A 16024-nucleotide genomic window follows, 5' to 3' on the forward strand; every position below is an offset into this window, starting at 1 on the left:
ATCAAACACCAAATATTACTTGTTATACTGTAAGACTCGTTTCCTTATTTCAGTAGTCCTTTTTTCGCCTAATAGGGCAATAACAAATAAACCCTCCCGGCTACCCAACATGGTAAGTAAATTTAGAACTACTAGTACCGATACTATTTATCAGTACAAAACTTCATACCATGGTAAGTGGTGACTAAAGTGGGACAATATCGTTGTAGGGGGTCTACAGTGTGGTCAATGAAGGAGTTCCAAGGTTTTTAGAGTGTTGGATCATTTTGGTTTTTTTTTATCAATTTGACTATTAACCAAGTGGTGAATGTGAGTGAAACTTTTTGGTGCAAGTAAATTAACCTAGTCTAATGAAATGTGAATTTGGAAAGTAGAGACGATGAGTGTATGTGAGCGTGAGTGTAGTTGGTAATTAAGAATTCCTTATATTTGTCTAGTGGGTTGCATAAGCAACCAATTCAGAGCCCAATACGTTTGAGCGTATAGGCCAGAGCCCATATAACGATTACATTGTAACATTCTAGATTTTCAGTTAGATGAGGGACCATTCTGAACTCAGACTAAGTCAAGACAGAGACTAAATAGGCAATCATGTCGGAACCAGGGGGCTTGTTGCAGTCAGACCAAACTAGAGGACTAAAGGGCTATCACATGGGTTTTTATCTCAAACTCCTATTTTGGTCGACAAAAGCTTGGATGGATGGAGTTTTTGAGTTTTGAGAAATACCGAAGGGAGAAAATCATTGTGGATCCATGGGGTTTTGCTCATTCAAGCTTTCATTGGTGAATCAAACTAGGTTAGAAGTGAGTTTTGGTTAGAAATAGGTTTATCTCTCTAGGTTTTTATAGTTTTCTGCTTTGATTAATTTTAATGTAGTTCTTTATGGTTGCTTGTGTAGATTGAAGAAATCCTGAAGAAATCAAAGAGGAACCATCACGGAGAAGATAATCTAAACCTATAACGTTAAATCCAAGGTAAGAATTGTGATTTAAAGGATAAATTGATTTTGTTTTTAATTCCAGGGTTTATGGTTGTATAATTGGGTTTTTTTTATGTATTTCATGTTATTGTAATGATATGAATAAGTCTAAAGAATGCATGGTACAATGTAAAGGCTTGATTTATATTGAAATTCCATCTGAGCTAAATCTAATAACTGTGTAATGAGCATTTTTGTGTTAATTGAGTATCCTAATGAAGTTATACAAATAGTCATAAGTTGTAGCTTAAGATGTTAGTTTTCCGACTTCGAATGTTACATGTCGTTTGGAGTTCGGAAGAGAGAGTTATGGTTGTTATAGTGCGCAACATGCTGTTAGGAAATTCTGATTTGCTACTGTTTTTATTATTCTATTTTAAAGATTATACATTTGGAATTTGGCCAAGACACTAGGTAATGAAATGTTGGAAGTTGAATTAGTTTTCCAATGATATATGGTATGATCGAAATAGATATAAATTATGGCAAGTCTGAATCTAGCTAAGATAGAAAAGAGTCGCACGTGGGTTCTTCCGAGGTTAAGCGAGTTTGATTTAAGATATGGGTATTTTATGATTTTGTTTTCTTGATTCTTTATTATATTTCAAAGTCCTTGTTGGAATATTCATCATTTATGCTTATTGTGTTTGATTTTGTAAGAAGGGGGCCGAAACAAGTGTAGAGTGAGTTGCTCGAGGGGAAGCGAAGGAGGACGGAGTCCTAAACTAGTAGGTAGAGGATACCTCTTGTTTTCTTTTATATTATCGTCTCGATGCATGCTAGGAGTAGGAGATATGAATGCATCACTATGTATAGATGGATAGACAACCATATTGCATGATTTATATCGTTGATTTCAATGAAGTTATAACATTGATTATACTTATTTCGGTAATCATTTTACGATGAATTTTGTATCGTTGATTTTGACTATTGGTGGTTTTGATGATTTAGAATTTGATTTCAATGAAACTTTTATTGTGACCTTGCTTACTCATGTGATGGTTATATACGCAAAATGTCTTACAAATGTTAGAGAAATGGTTTTGAATCTAATTGTAATCATCGATGGTTTACATAAAGATTTTGTAGGTTGTATGTGATTGGTGAACTGGACTGAGACGAGTCATGGGGGTAGTGGAAATTATAGTGCTCCACCCTCTGGCCAGGATTCTCGTTTTAGGTTGACCCTCGGGGCTCAGGGATTTGCTACCTCTAATCTCTCGATTGACCTGTAAGCTTGTTCGTTCTTACCCTTGGGGCACAGGGGTATACACCTTGGACCGCCCAACTAGTTTGGTGATTGGGATCTCTCTGCACGTAATGATATGACTCTTGGTTGTTCCACTCCTTTGGGTGATAAGATAACTAATGTTTTAAAAAGCCCTATCTCAGTCGAGGTCGTAATTGGCGAGTTCCGAATCTGCTGAGATTGGGGTGACGGATGTTCTTACAAGAAAAAAGTATAATTTCTGCTTTTGACATACTAAATACTTTTCCAAAACCAGACGATATAGTTACATGTTAGAGTATCCATGAGAACAAGTTTTTCGTCCCAACATGTATACTGGAGGGACGGTCCGACTATTCGAATCCGGTGAAGCTAAAATGTATCTAGTTACGCTAGGTTTATATATTTATAATGAGGTTAGCTTTTCAATGACTGTGGAGTTTTCTAGTGGGAGAGTGACTTACCTACCTAAAGGTAAGACACTTTCTCGAGAGAATGCTAGTACCTTGGTTAGTGCTGGTATGGTACAATACTAGCCAAAATACTATGGAGTTCTTTGGGTAACTCTCAGTTGATTGAGAGCATACCATGGGTGGGCAGTTAAGTCTGTTATTGTATGCTAGTATTAGGAGTTATATATATATATATATATATATATATATATATATATATTTATATGTGCGCATGTTTTACTTGCGAAAAGGTTTTTATCATAATTTTGTTTTGAGATTCCTCTACCAGTTTAACTCGTGTCGTGAGTTACTGACTCCATACCAGTTGTTTGTTTGCAGGTACTTCTTTAGAAGTTGGTTAGAGTTATCTGCAGCGGTAGGGTTAGCAAATGGATTGCAGAGGTTGTGACGGGGAGCCACTTTGGGGTTTCATTTCTATTTTTTCCCCTTGGTTTTTCTCTAGCTATAAAGTTATACTTTTACACACTGAGAACCATATAATGTATATATAAATATGTATCACATAAGTTGTACAAGGATGTAAGGTGGTGTGCAGGATGAGTTAACCGAGTTCTGGTGGTTCGACTTGGAACCAAAGTCTGTTAGTTGAGTTATGTTTTTTTAGCTTCCGTTGTGTGTGTGTATGCGAATGTATGGTTTGCATGACAGATTTTACAGGTTCGACAGGTCCGATTTACAGAGGAGACTCTGCCGGATTCTAGTCTCGTTTGTGGATCGTCGGGCCGTTTTCATACCTATTTATGGGGCACGAGGCGTCACACACATTGCCCAGAGGCCAACAAAACCGTCACAAAAGCCATTTACGAGAAGGAAACCACAAGAAAGCTACCCATTTCAAAATCATCACAAGAACTGAAGAAAACGAAGAGAAATTTCGAAAGAAAAGAAACTTAAAATCTCTTTGTTCATTTCCATTTTGATTGATCAAGATTGTTTGATATTTTTATCTTTTTTTTCCTCTCTCTTCTCCCTTTCATCTTCTTTCTTTCTTGCTCTCTTTTTTTATAAGTACACAAGCTTTGTTTCTTAATTTTTTGAATCATGTTCCACTCTCGTTTGGATCATTAGTAACTTGGGAAAAAGATTAAGGATACACGATTCTTGATTTTGCAAAATGAAGAAAACAAAGGATTCATGTAAATCTTCTCCGGATCGTTATAATAAGGTACCCATTTCGTTAAATTTGGCTTAGGAGTCAAAATTGTCGACAACCAACCACTACACACCTCTAGTTTTTTTATTAAATTAAGGACTAGAGTTATTATTACATGTAAGCCCTCGGTGTCTTAGCATGTTTTTCTCCCACATTATTAAACGGCGGTTCAGTTACCGACTCTTTAGTCTTATCCGCAAACCAACCCGAAGGATTCGGTTGGACAATATAATCTAAGACAATCAATTTGTGTTTTGGTTCCGTTACCGAACCAAACGATATCTGAGCGGTGGTTTTTTAAGATAACTAAACCATGAGGTTACACTTCAACAAAAAAATTTTAACTTAAAAAAACTAGTCTTTGTTTTTTTTTATTATATGATATTTATTTTTTTGTTTTTTGATAAGTGATATATTATTTCGAAAAGTTTTGATGTCTTTTTAGGTACTGACTTAAACAATTAATTTCCACTATTTATCACGATCATCTTATATTTTTTGTATATTGTACATAAAGTACATCAAAACAATGGTTTGATTCGATTTTTTTGGTTATCCATCACGCAGATCTATACACCAAATCAAACCTTTCGGTTATGACCTTTTAATTCTGAACCAAGCCGTATAACCTTTGGTTCAATAACCAAACTGCCCAAATCCCTTAAATCTGATTATTTTGGTCGAATTTGAATACTAAATGTAGAGCCCTAATATAAATCAGTAAATAAAACATCATGTTACTTACTATAAATATATTATCACCTTACAAAATGAGATCCAATGTAATATAACTCGAAAAGGAGTGGAAAAAATTTGGGAACCTGAAATCTGTCATGGACACTCGGGTCCGTTAGAGCCTATGCGCACCCGAAACCCAAAGTTGGGTTAAGCCAGACCGACCCGGTGAAATAATGGTCGGGCTCGGGTTTTGAAGTTCTACCCAACATCTCGCCCGAACCCACCTGTTAATATTTTTCTGACGTAACCCCCTTGATAATGTCCTCCATTTACCCAATAATACCTATACATCGTGTATATGTGATGATTGTATAGTGGTTGTGACTAAGGTGAAATATGGTGATGACTTGGTGAAAGGATGTATAAAATAGATTAATAAAGTTTTAGATACTACATGTATTTTGATATTTTTCAGTATATGTTGGTGCCCTAGGTGTCCTTTTCTTGAATAGTGAAAATCATTGGTTTCAGTGGAAATATTTCGAAATTTATTTCTTTGACAAGGCATTGTTAAGAGAAACTTAGTTAAATTTTAGTTTCGAGGAAAATTTCGGTAGGCATAGAACTGAAAATACTTTGGTCATTTCAACCGAAATATTTGAAATTTTATTCCCTGGTGAACACCTGATACCCTAGGTATCTGTACGAAATCGTGGTCATCCATTTGCCTTCCTAAAGCCTTGGGAGGTTTAGGGATTCATCACACTGAGCTAGATAACGCAGCTATGCTCAGTAAATTAGCCTGGAGGCTTAAGGCGGAACCCAAAGCTATGTGGGTTCAATTCCTTAAAGCGAAGTATTTCCCTCATACAGAATCCCCAGAACCGGTTAAATCCCATCACTCTTGGCTATGGAAGACTATCAGTAAACAGCTTTATCAGATTGAAGATTTAACTACATGGGAAGTCCACAATGGATCTCAGATAAATATATGGTCTGATCATTGGATCCCGGATACCCTACCTTCTCAGCTATCACACAGAGATAGTCATATCACGAAAGTGGCACAGTTAATTAATAACTATAGATGGGATGAAGAATCTCTTAATAATATTTTTGACCCCCAAACACAAAACCTTATTAAATCTATTCATATCTATCCGATAGGAGAAGATCAACGGATGTGGAAGCTCACAAAATCAGGGAAATTCACAGTTAAATCCATGTATAAATACCTTACCACTAGTATAAATTCTCCCACTAATTTTAATCCCAACTGGAAATTCATTTGGAATATCCATAATGTTCCTACAATACAAGTCTTTTTATGGAAGATTTGTACTAAAGCTCTACCGGTTAGAGAGAGAATTGGTAAATACATTGATAATAACCTTATCTGCCCCAACTGCAATGAGATTGAATCAATAGAACACGCTCTCCTTCATTGTCCGTTAGCTAAGAATATTTGGTTCTATTTCAATATTATCTCAGAAAATATTAAGAATGTAGCAGAATGGATCTTTTCTTGGGAACACATCCCTCAATACTGCGACTCAGACGTTCAAAATCTTCTATCCACTATTCTATGGATAATATGGAAAACTAGATGTGATCATTGCTTTCAGCACGAAATCATTGACCTTACCCACATTATTAAAATGATTTATAATTTCCCTAAAAAAATGTCATTAAACAATAACAAAACCAAACCCATACAAACTAGATGGAATCCACCAGAACATCCCTGGTTGAAAATCAATGTTGATGCATCCTTTATCAATGTGAATGAAATTACAGGTACGAGTTTAATTATTCATGACTCGGGTGCAAATTTCATAGAAGCTCATACGGCTATATCCAGGAACAGGAATAGTGAAGAAGGCGAAGCTGTCGCTATCCTTAATGGCCTCATCTGGGCAGCTGAACATAACTATCAAGACATAATCATTGAAAGCGATAATATTAATATTATCAATCATATTCAGAATTCCAATCGGGAGATACAATGGCAATCAAGAGTTCACATCAAGAAAATCCTTGAAATCAAAAACCGGATAAACAGGGTGAAGTTTAAATACATAAACAGGAAATTCAATCTGCCAGCAGACAAGTTAGCGAAACGTGCGAGAAAGAAGAATAAATCGGAATCTTGGCATAGATTACCTTTCTTTTTAATTCCTATGTACTGTAATAACACTTTTATTTCGTAATGTATCTTGAACCTCTTAACAAAAAAAAAAAAAAAAAAGATTTTTAAAATAACCCGTCTGGTTAAGCTCGAGAGCTTGAATATACGAAAATTCTCAAAACCTGACCGACCTGATCTGATTTAAATAATGATATAAGTCCGACCGGCTTGAACTTGCACGATTCACCCCTACATTGGGATGACAAAAAAGGATCATGTGGGGTCTCGTGACCCTTTTTTCTTTGTTTTTATATAATATCAAAACTTTCATCAAATACAAAAACGTAACTTCACATTTCTCATATAAAAATCAGTGTTCTCTGAGCTGTGAGAGAACAATAGATGGCTAACATTTTTAGCAATAATATTTTATTACTAAATAGTGGAACAAGAAAAATGACAAAATTAAATCCATTTAGATTCATTATCTTTTTAATTTCTTTTCTCATGTCAGGATCACATGAACTCCATTGGGAACATGAAAGACAATATCCCGCCTAGGGGTGGGAATCGGGCGGGCTCGGTCGGGCTCGGGCTACCAAGTGCCGGGCTCGGGCGGATCGGGCTCGGATAAGCCGAGCCCGAGGTAGTGAGCCGGGCGGATCGGGCCGGGCGTATCAAAGACTTGAAGTGCCCGTAGCCCGTCCGAGCCCGACTACCCGAACGGGTTTCAACGGGCTCGGGTCGGGCGGGCTCGGGTTTTTGAGATTTTTTCTTTTATTTTGGGAAGATTTTTTTATTAATTAACCTAACTATTTCTGAAACCCTAGATTCCCACCCCTAGAAAAATGTATTATATTATTACCACTATCAAGCCATTTTTGAATACTAGATTGATCATAAGCAACTCCATTACATAGACTAACCGAAGATATCATCAGGTTCAACAACAAAAAAAAAAAAAACCAGAAGATATCATCACGCCTAAAGAGATCGGACATTTCAAGATACTCGGAAAGGTGATGAATAAGTCATTCCCCATCAATATCATCATTAGCTTCATCATCATCATCATCAGACCCATCCCCATCAAGAAGAAAATGAAGAAGAAGAAGAAGATCTAACTCATCAACACCCACATCTTCACCTTCATCAACAAGAACAAGGGTTTCATGGATTTTATCAACTTCATCAACCAACATCACTAAATGGTGTTGAATAGATGAGAAGGGGAGAGAGAGTAGAGAGAGGAGGCGGCTAAGAGAGAGGAGGCGGCTAAGAGAGAGAGGCAGAGAGAGAAAGTTAGGTTGATATTAGGGTTTCTTTGTTGAAGAGAGGAGGGTTTTTATAATAGATTTGGGCGGGTTGACGCGGGCGGGTTCTCGCGGGCGGGTTGATGCGGGCGGGTGGCGGACGGACCTAACGGGCCGGGACTCGGAATTGAGGGTATGTCCGAGTCCCGGCCCAATAAGCCCGAGCCATCGGGCCGGGTATGCCCGGCTCGGGTAGGACTCGGGCTGCGGGTCAAAATGGTTCGGGCCGAACGGGCCGGACCCCGGGTTCCCGGACCGTTTTCCCCGCCCTAATCCCGCCAAGACAATATACTACTATTATTAATAAATTATAGGTTATTGGGACAAAATTTGATGTTCTCAAACAATATGGCCGCCATTTTGGCGAATAAAGAAAAATCTCTGGACAATAAATTCTGTGGGGAATTTATGTTTCTTTATAAAATCTCTAAGGAAAATTTTCGAGTAAGGAATACCTCTAAAATTTACAAAATTAACTTGAAGCAAAAAAATATAATTTCTTTTATTTCAAGTCTTTTCTACCTCTTTCTTCTTCCCCTCCTCTCTTTTCTTTTTTGGAGAAAAACTCATCCATCTCATCTCCTCCATAACTTCTAGCCAAACTTTTTGTTTTTCCCTCTCCATCACTTCTCTTAGTTGTCTTTCCCAAATCTCCAACTCCTACTACCTTTATTTCTCTAAATCAGAAACAAAGTTAGAGAGAAAAAGAGGGAAAAAACATTTTAAACCCTAAAAAATCATCAAACAAAATCTCTTGAAGCTCTTAATACATCTTTCATGGGACGCCCAAAGCAAATTTCTTCATCCATTAATCCTCCCCAAGAGAGGTAAACACATTTTAAACCCTAGAAATCAACTAATTTTGAGTCCTAAAACATATTTTTCATCACTTCTTAACATAGAGGTTTGTTCTCCATGTTTTTAGAGTTTAATGATTAGAATAAAACGAAGCTTTAGAGAAGAAGATGAAGAAAAGAAGATACACTTATATGGAGCTTAGGGTTTAGATCCTAGAAAGATTTTGTCTAAGTTTATAAAAGTTCTTTTTATATTCTTTTATGGATCTACTAAAATTTTTCTTTTTTAACTCCAATAATTGAAAGCCCTATAGCAAGAAATAGAAATAAAAAAGTCAATCTCCGTTGACCAATTTTATTAAAAAGTTTTATTCTCTAGAAATTTTTCTTTATTCTTCAAAGCCGCGACAAAGAATATTTATCATCTAGGTGTTATAAAATATGATTCAGTGAAACTTAATTTATTTATTTATGTTGGTCCATTGAATTAAACCCGTCCCAACCTTTTTATGAACTTTACTCCGTCGAAATAATAAATAGGGCAGTAGTCTAGGCTGGAGAAATGAAGTTGATGTTCTTAGATTTTCTAGTTAGGACACAAGAAAACAAAATTATGATAATTCCTACTGTGTTGTAAAAAAGATGGGACTGATATAGGGTGTGTTTGATATGACCTATTTTTATGGAAATAAAAGAATTTCCATGGAAATAGGTATTTCCACAGTTTGATACGAAGTATAATTCCCTAAAGAATCTATTTCCATGAAATAGTCAACTTTTAATTCCTTGCCACCCCTAGGAATTAGATTTCGTGGAAAGTCAATAATCAAAACAAAATATTTTAATATATTCGGATATTTGAAACTTAATATTTATCTCCATACATGTTCAAATGACATTTTTTACCCATAAAATTTAGCAAAATACACTTTTACTTATACATTGGGCAAATGACATTTTGGTCCTTCTGACCAAATGACATGTTTACCAAGTTGTCAAAATGACATTCTTACCCTTGTGTGGTCTAAATGACATTTTTACCCTTATGTGGTCTGAATGACATTCGTACTTTTATCTTGTAAAAATTGTAAGTCTATACTTTTACATTAAAATGACAATCTCACCCTTTTATATTAGTAAATTCTCTTTTTCATCCATATATTGTTAAATTTACGTTTTTATCTTGTTTTATTAACAGCTTGACATTCTTACTCTTAAGTTAGCAAACTGACACAAGGTAAATAATTTTACAACATAGAAATAAAAATAAAATTTTGACAACATAAGGATAACAATGTAATTTAGACAGCATAAGGATGAAAATGTGATTTTGACAATATAAGGGTAAAAATGTCATTTTGACTACATAAAGAGTAAATAAAAACTCTTAATTGAATATGATATTCGTAGAAATTAGTTGTCAACCACATAATAGAGTTCGTAATTCCACGGAGTAATAAATGTATCAAACGAATGACTCTTATTTCCACGAAATAAATTCCGTGGAAGACTTTCCATAGAACTCTTTTATTTCCATAGAATTATTTCTCTAATATCAAACACAACCATAGAGAAAATCAAATCCTCAAAACTAATATCATTGCTTTGATTCGAAGAGAAATAAAATTTTGTGAAACTTTCTACGAATGATCATTCAAAACATGGTCGATGTAATAATACAATGGAAAATTGGGCCGAAGACCTAATTTTAAACTTTTTTTAGTTAAAAAGACAAGTTCTATTTTTTTTGTTAAAAACCCAAATTTGTTTTTTTTTTAAACCCAAATATTTGTATTTTGTTTGGTTAAAAACTCAATATTTGTCGCAAAGCTGTTGCAAGGCGGTTGCAGAGTTGCTGATGGCGCAACATTAGACGCTGGACCGAGGGACAAAGATGGAGAGAAAAGCGGGGTTGTGGACGAAGAAAGGGTATGCGCTAACTCCTATATTATATTAGTAAGGGGCTTTCCTATTAGTATGGCGTAAGAAACCTTATTTTAATAAAGTAAAAAAGGGCATCAGGGTTGGAATCGATTACTTTACATACAGATCGTCATCCATCGCCTCTAAGGCAAGTGGATGCAGAAAGAGGGTTTTGAGGAATAGGAAAAGAATCGATGAGCTCCTTGGCTCCGTTTAACCGGCAGGAGAGGTCCTCGACAAAAGTAACACAAGGCACTGTAAAGCTGTCGCAAAGCTGTTGCAAGTACTTGCAAATTAAAAAGCTCACGAAGCTGAAGACTAAAAAAATTGACTGATCCTTTTTCCCCAAGTCAAAAAATTTATAGGGAGTTTTGACCAAATTTTCCACAATATAAATCGACAAACAAATTCTTCAAATTTGAACCAATTACCAATCGAGTCCTGGTGCAACGGTTGGAGACCCCTCTTAAGCCTATGAGGTCGTGGGATCGAGTCTCGGTGGAAGCAGTTTGCCATCAAAATTTATCCCATGTAATTTAGGCTATAAATAAAGTAAATAGCGTGATAAATTTGTCGGACTTTAGGCCTCTTTCATGTTGTCGGGCTTTAGGCATCTTTCATTCATGGTTTAAATTAGGCGGTTATCATACTTATCACATCTTCCTGATGTATCAATGTCTTGTAATGAATAACGTAGATCGTAGTTGAATTCTCAAAACAAAAAAATATATCAGCTAGAATGATTTTCCTGCCCCTCGTACTTCTGAAGTTTTCCTCTCAATATTTTTTAGTATTTGATACAAAAATACGAATTTATTATCTATTCGTAACGTATTATCAATAACTATATTGAATTGTGTTGGTTCATAAAGTAGCATTCTCTGATCATAATATACTACCAACAAGAACTAAAGTCTTTCTTGATTAAAAACCTTCTTTCGGAAGAAAACCAATTTTATTTCGAATTTGAAGAACTAAGTAGGAGTGTCTTGTAGCACTATGATATTTCATAGGGGTAAATATCAGTTGTATAACCGACTTTTTTGGCCAATCCAAAGTCCAAACCGAAGGGTTCGGTTATTTGATATCTCAATCCGAACCAATCCGTTCATGGTTTGGTTCGGTTACCGATCCGAATTGTGCATGAACGGTTTGGTTCGGTTGGATATCCGAATCTCAACCATCCATGATTCCAATCATATATATTTATATTATATATAAAAATAATAATCAATGTTTCGTTCGGTTTTTTCGGTTATCCGTCAACCAAATCCATAAACTGTTCCAAGCCACTCGGTTTTGACCTTTTAACAACCAAACCAATCCGGATCATTATTGGATCGGTCCCCAAACCGCCCAAATTAATTTGGATCGGATTGAATTGGTCGATTCGGATACTAAATATACAATTATTTCATAATACAATATGAGTATTTAAAACAGGTCAGTCGGTTATCCAGGGGATAAGTCTGATCGTCCATTTTATTTTAGAGATTTGGTTGGGAACACATCCGACGGATGATATAATTTTTTTTATGTAAATAGACTACAAAAAGAAGGGTATCTATGTAAATCAACTAAAATTGGTTAGAGTAACTACTACCCATATATTTCTCTCTTTTTTTCCTATTCAGTAGAAAAACGTGGGAGGATGAGAAATTAGTGGGGCGAAAATCTCTTCCACATTCTTGATCGGTTTTTTTATGAAAAACTTCCCAAAGTAACTACTTTGAAAAATATATAAATAAGATTCTTGCCAGACTGATATATTTTCACTGTAAGAAAAAAACAATCTCTCACATCTATTTTATAGTTCAGGCTTCAATGAAATATTATTTTTCTTTTTTAAATGTAATTCTCTTTTTTTAAATGTACAATGAAATATTATTTTTCTTTTTTAAATGTAATTCTCTTTTTTTAAATGTAAATAGCTTAGTATTTGATTGCTCCTCTTGGTTGTTTAATGTATAATTATTGTTTTCTCTAAATGTAAAATGGCTATTCAACTGTTACAATATTCTTAACACGACGGCGCAGCCAAAAGGGATCTACCGCGTCCGTAGGACGCGGTGGGAACCTAGTTACATATAAATGAAGTCGAAATAGAATTTTAGCCCATAATTCCCACTTAACTCTATTGGTTTTTAGTTAAGGGAAAATGACTATGTAGGTAGAAAAACTTATCATAATAACCAAAAAAACCTAGATCTTTTTCAAATAGGTAGAAGTTACCAAAACTTTATGTGTAATAGTACGTAAAGTATGAAATAATATTGATAATTATCAATAAGGTCATTTTCCTTTTATTTTCTTCCCAAAATACCCTTATTTCTTCTCTTTCAAAAAATCCCCAAAACAATTAGATTTTTTTTCTTCTTCATCCTGAATCTTCTTCTGCTTCCTAACAACAAATTCAAAACCCTAACCACCACCAAATCAGGCTGAGACAACATGCAGCTGCAATTTTCTTCAATAATTGTTGATCTCCCGCCATTGTTATTCATCTCTTAAGGGACGATACTTTCTCTTTCTAACTTTACTTTCAATAGAATAGGGAACCAATTTTGGGAGTACTGCACTTGAAAAAAATCGAGAAAAAGAGAGAGAGAGAGAAGAGAGATCAGATATGTAGTTAGGTTTTCTCATCAACCAACGTTGTGGTTTAATCTTTTTTAAAGAGAGAAGAGCAGGATCATCAAATGTCTAGGTTGGAAATGGTGAGCCACCCGATTTTCTCTCTTTTTAATTGCCTTCTTCAAATCAGACACAATAACATTATCATCATCCTTCTCCATCATCTCTTCTGGCGTGCCACTAATATTAACATTATAAAAGACACCAAAAAATTTCATAATTCTCTGATCCGAAAATTAAAAATTTATACCACCGCGATTTTTTTTAACATCTTGAATCATGTTAACAAAATTAGTTTGGGGAAGATAAGCTTTTGAGTTTGTAATATTACAAATGTATGAAAAATGTAAGTTTATTCAAAGTGCACAGAAGGTATTTGATGAATTTCTTATTAGAGATGTGATTTCGTGGACTTTAATTTTGGCTTGTTATATTAGCTGTGGGTATCCAAGAGAAGCTCTTATAATTTTTTTGTCAAATGTGTTTGTAGGATCACACTCATCCAGTGGAGGTGGTGGTGGAGTACCACTACTCCAGATTGAGGAAGAAAGAATGAAATTATTGTCAGGATATGTAGCATTACCATAGTCTTTTTTTTTTAGTTACAGGTGGGGTTAGTGGGTATGGTGCTGGAGATGATTATAATGGTGCAGAACTACAATTGTGCATTGATGATGGACCCAACAGACCGACTGTAATAAATTGTTGATTATAAATTGGAGTTTAAATTTTCTTCACAAAATCAAGTTTGCAAGATCTCCAACGCGAAATCACATATGCAATGCTTGCAAATCATGTTTGCAATCTATATTTTACAAACACAGTTTGCAGTTTACATTATGCAAACACATGTTTGCAGTTTACATTATGCAAACACATGTTTGCAGATCAGATTGTTGCAAACACATGTTTGCAAATCAGATTGTTGCAAACACCTTTGCATAACAGATTGCTGCAAACACATGTTTGTAGATCAGATTGTTGCAAACACCTTTGCATAACAGATTGTTGCAAACACGTTTGCATTACATGTTGTTGCAAATGGAGAAAAACGTAAAGGAAAAAAATGTCGTTTTTTTTTTTATTTTTTTTTTGAAAAAATATTGAAAGTGGATCTTGTTAGAAAGCTAATGAAAAATCATTTCTAAATATATAATTTTTATAGAAATCCGACATCTCAAACAAAAGTTATATCGATTTAAAGTTTAAAGAAAAATAAAAGAATTTAGTTACACAAAATGACAAAAAGAGGTATTTTAGTATTTGCACACTTTTTTACCTGAATAATAATTTTCAAATGTTTTATGCTTCTTCACTTATTTTCTATATTATTTGACCTATAGAGAAATTAAATGGTGCTAAATTTACGTTAACGTCTTTAAGGTAATTCTAGTCGGGGGTAAAAGATAATCGAGTCAAATTAAAATTCTTCTGAGATTCAAACCACAAATATTATTATTGAAGTTAACTCTTGGTTAATGTGGCAACTCTTAGGGAAACGAGAGAATTACAGTAAGGTCAAAATGAAAATGCACTAAAGGGTTATATATGTGGGGGAGGTTGACTTATCTCAAAACACGAACCTTTGGGGGAGAGAACTTAAAAATCATTTAGACAAAGCAGGCATCGATAAGTCCATAAGTCATTAAGTAAGGGCGATTTTAGAATCAATGTTGGCCAAAAAATATCAGCCTTTTTCTTTCTTTTGCCTATTAGCGCAACTCCAACTCATCATTTATAGAAATTAGGTTAAAAGATAGAAATTAAGGGATCAAAAGTTTGAATGATTATCCAGTAATAATCGTTTTTCCCGCTTTTTGGAACTTTATTTACTAGTCTCAAAGTAGAAATAAAGCTTTGACATTCATCGTTTATATCACTAAAATGAGATTTAGAATTCCTATATGAACGTTGTTTCTTTGCATGCTCATTATATTCTGCCGTTGTTTTTTGCTAAAATACTTTATATTTATGACCATTTCTGACAACCGCATCAAATGTAATTTTCAAAAAAGAATTAGTAAGTAAAATACCTTCATATTGCTTATACGGTACCCGTATAACTATCTTGGTTGAAGTCATGTCTTGTAACCCGCAAGAATCATGAAAAGTTTCATCTAATGTCGAAGGAACGTGTGGAGATGTTTCTTTGCCTTCAGCATCCCCTAATTCAACCGACGGTAAAGTAGGAGACAACAATTCCATAAAGTTTTAGTCGAACATTTCATTAACATCTCCATAATCCATTATAGGAAGATGGAAACTTGAGATTGAAGGGGAAAGTTACAAAGAAATAGGAAGAGATTAGAGAGAGAGAACGATATGAGAGTGAGTTGAAATGAATAAATCGATTCAACCCCTATTTATAGGGGTTAAACCCATTTTTAGCCGTTGGATTTACTCCAATGGCTAGAGATGATCCCCAACATGACCTTTGGGGACTTCAGCCGTCCCAATCTGCTGGGTCGGCTTGGGTCTGCTGAAGATTTCGAACTACGTAAGAAAAGCCCAAAATTTGGGCCCAAATACGAAAAAAAACCCACTCGGGAATAATAATGTAAAAAAAACCCAATTTTTAAACTGTTAACAATACTTTTGAAACTGTTACAACACTTTTGAAACTGTGACAACATATATAATTATGTGTGAACAAAAACAAATTTGTTCATACATTTACAAAATTGTTGAGAGCAAATACAAAATTGTTGAGAGCA

General features: G+C 34.9%; 1 long non-coding RNA gene across 2 annotated transcripts; it reads left to right on the forward strand.

Annotated features, from left to right (window-relative positions):
- Nucleotides 1–689: 689 nt before the first annotated feature.
- On the forward strand, nucleotides 690–3639 carry LOC147543681 (uncharacterized). Of its 2 annotated transcripts, none has more exons than XR_015224184.1 (4): nucleotides 690–797; nucleotides 900–975; nucleotides 1641–1712; nucleotides 2989–3639. It is a non-coding gene; the product is annotated as an uncharacterized LOC147543681 (long non-coding RNA). The 2 variants fall into 2 exon arrangements; XR_015224183.1 differs by having other exon boundaries at nucleotides 696–797; nucleotides 3003–3290.
- The last annotated feature ends 12385 nt before the right edge of the window (nucleotides 3640–16024 follow it).

The sequence above is a fragment of the Eschscholzia californica genome, unplaced genomic scaffold (genome assembly GCF_041429995.1).
Source record: "Eschscholzia californica isolate CP2 unplaced genomic scaffold, dmEscCali1.0.p SCAF_4, whole genome shotgun sequence".
NCBI lineage: Eukaryota > Viridiplantae > Streptophyta > Magnoliopsida > Ranunculales > Papaveraceae > Eschscholzia > Eschscholzia californica.